The sequence below is a fragment of the Grammomys surdaster genome, unplaced genomic scaffold, assembly GCF_004785775.1.
Source record: "Grammomys surdaster isolate TR1022 unplaced genomic scaffold, NIH_TR_1.0 126076, whole genome shotgun sequence".
Taxonomy (NCBI): domain Eukaryota; kingdom Metazoa; phylum Chordata; class Mammalia; order Rodentia; family Muridae; genus Grammomys; species Grammomys surdaster.
In genome coordinates this window covers 284,656-288,284 of record NW_021620885.1, presented here as the reverse complement: position 1 = coordinate 288,284, position 3,629 = coordinate 284,656, and positions in this window count along the sequence as shown.

The window sequence follows — 3,629 nt, the reverse complement described above, 5'->3', positions numbered from 1 at the left end:
TGTCTGTCTGTGTCTGTCTGTCTGTCTGAGCACTGGGATGCCCAGAGTCCAGAAGAGAGCTGAAGTTAGAAGTGACTGGACTTTTGGCTGGGACAGACACAAAGTTGGTCTGTTCCTGTGGAGATACTGAATCCTGAGCCATCCTAGAGGAGCCACTGCACTCAGAGCAGCCGGTAAGAACTCCATCTCACTCCCTAAGCCCCAGAGTTACATCTGGGAGCCAGGGACACTCAGGACCCACCAGCTACCCAAACCCCACCCCTCTGGAATTCCACTTCCCTTCCGCCCCTGCCTGGTCCTTTGGGCTGGGGCAGACACAGCGTTGGTCTGCTCATGTGGAGATACTGAATCCTGAGTCATCCTAGAGGAACCACTGTACTCAGAGCAGCAGAGAAGCCACTAGACTCAGAGCAGCAGACACCGAGCTGGTTTGCACTTGGGAGACATCATATCCTGAGCAATCCACGAGGAACCACTGCACCCAGAGCAGACAGATTTCCAGATCCAAGAGGTGGCCTGAGTCCCAGGAGTTCTTCCACCCAGGAGATTAGGATCATAAGACCACAGAGACATCTGGATTCTGAGGAGCTCTGCTACAAGCAAGATAACCGGAAATACAGACTCCAGTCTTACACAGTGAGATGTGAGTGTGTTTAACCAGATGGCGAAAGGCAAGCACAAGAACATAAGCAACAGAAACCAAAGTTACTTGGCATCATCAGTACCCAGTTCTCCCAATATAGCAAGCCCTGGGCACCCCATCACACTGGAAACGCAGGATTCAGAATTAAAATCACTTCTCATGATGATGATAGAGGATTTTAAGAAGGACATAAGTAACTCCCTTAAAGAAATACAGAAAAGTACAAGTAAACAGGTAGAAGCCCTTAAAGAGGAATCACAGAAATCCCTTAAAGAACTACAAGAAAACACAAAGAAAGAATTAAACAAAAACATTCAGGATCTGAAACTGGAAATAGAAACAATAAAGAAAGCTCAAAGGGAGACAACCATGGAGATAGAAAACCTAAGAAAGAGATCAGGAGTCATAGACACAAGCATCACCAACCGAATACAAGAGATAGAAGAGAGAATCTCAAACGCAGAAGATATGGTGGAAAATACTGACACAGTTGTCAAAGGAAATGCAAAATGCAAAAAACTCCTAACCCAAAACATCCAGGAAATCCAGGACACAATGAGAAGACCAAACCTAAGGATAATAGGTATAGATGAGAATGAAGATTCCCAACTTAAAGGGCCAGTAAATATCTTCAACAAAATTATTGAGGAAAACTTCCCTAACCTAAAGAACAAGATGCCCATAAACATACAAGAAGCCTACAGAACACCAAATAGACTAGATCAGAAAAGAAACACCTCCTGTCACATAATAATCAAAACATCAAATGTACAAAACAAAGAAAAAATACTAAAAGCAGTAAGAGAAAAAGGTCAAGTAACATATAAAGGCAAACCTATAAGAATTACACCAGACTTTTCACCAGAGGCTATAAAAGCCAGAAGAGCCTAGACTGACATCATACAGACACTAAGAGAACACAAATGCCAGCCCAGACTACTATACTCAGCAAAACTCTCAATCACTATAGATGATGAAACCAAGATATTTCATGACAAAACCAAATTTGCAAAATATCTTCCCACAAACCCAGCACTTCAAAGGATAATTGATGGAAAACTCCAACACAAGGAGGGAAACTACAACCTAGAAAGAGCAAGGAAGTAATCTTCCAACAACCCCAAAAGAAGATAGCTATACAAACATAATTCTACCTCTAATAACAAAAATAACAGGAAGCCATAATCATTTTTTCTTAATATTTCTTAACATCAATAGACTCAATTCCCCAATAAAAAGAAGCAGACTATCAGACTGGATACACAAACAGGACCCAGAATTTTGCTGCATACAAGAAACGCACCTCATGACAAAGACAGACACTCCCTCAGAAAAAAAGGATAGAAGACAATTTTCCAAGCCAATGGTTCCAAGAAACAAGCTGGAGTAGCCATTCTAATATCAAATAAAATCGACTTTCATCCAAAAGTAATCAAAAAAGATAAGGAAGGACACTTCATACTCATCAAAGAAAAAATCTACCAAGGTGGACTCTCAATTCTGAACATCTAATGCTCCAAATGCAAGAGAACCTACATACATAAAAAGAAACTTTACTAAAGCTCAAAACACACATTACACCTCACAAAATAATAGTGGGAGATTTCAACACCCCATTCTCAGCAATGGACAGATCATGGAAACAGAAACTAAGCTGAGACACTTTGAAATTAACAGAAGTCATGAACCAAATGGACTTAACAGACATCTATAGAACATTTCATCCTAAAACAAAAGAATATACCTTTTTCTCAGCACCTCATGGTACCTTCTCCAAAACAGATCATGAAATTGGTCACAAAACAGGCCTCTACAGATACAAAAAGATTGAAATAATCCCATGCATCTTATCAGATCACCACGGACTAAGACTGGTCTTTAATAATGACAAAACCAATGGAAAACCCACATGCACATGGAAACTGAACAACTCTCTACTCAATGATGACTTGGTCAAGGAAGAAATAAAGAAAGAAATTAAAGACTTTTTAGAATTCAATGAAAATGAGGACACATCATACCAAAACTTGTGGAACTCCATGAAGGCAGTGCTAAGAGGAAAACTCATAGCTCTAAGTGCCTACAAAAAGAAACTGGAGAGAGCACACACTAACAACTTGACTGCACAACTAAAAGCTCTAGAACAAAAAGAAGCAAATACACCCTAGAGGAATAGAAGGCAGGAAATACTCAAACTCAGGGCTGAAATCAACCAAATAGAAGCAGAAAGAACAATACAAAATATCAACAAAACCAGGAGCTGGTTCTTTGAGAAAATCAACAAGATGGACAAACAGTTAGCCAGATTAACCAGAGGGCACAGAGACAGTATCCAAATTAGTAAAATCAGAACTGAAAAGGGAGACATAACAACAGAAACTGAAGGAATTAAAACAATGATCAGATCCTACTACAAAGGCTTATACTCAACAAAAGTGGAAAACCTGGATGAAATGGACAACTTCCTAGACAGATAGCAGTTACCAAAATTAAATAAGGAGCAGATAAACCATCTAAACAGTCCCATAACCCTTAAGGAAATAGCAGCAGTCATTAAAAGTCTCCCCACCAAAAAAAGCCCAGGACCAGATGGTTTTAGTGCAGAATTCTATCAGACCTTAAAGGAAGATCTAATACCAATTCTCTTCAAACTATGCCACAAAATAGAAACAGAAGGAACACTACCCAAGTCGTTCTATGAAGCTACAATTACACTCATACCCAAACCCCACAAAGACCCAACAAAGAAAGAGAACTTCAGATCAATCTCCCTTATGAACATTGATGCAAAAATACTCAATAAAATTCTAGCAAACCAAATCCAAGAACACATCAAAACAATCATCCATCATGATCAAGTAGGTTTTATCCCAGGAATGCAGGGATGGTTCAGTATTCGGAAATCCATCAATGTAATCCACTATATAAACAAACTCAAAGAAAAAACCACATGATCATCTCACTAGATGCTGAGAAAGCATTTGAC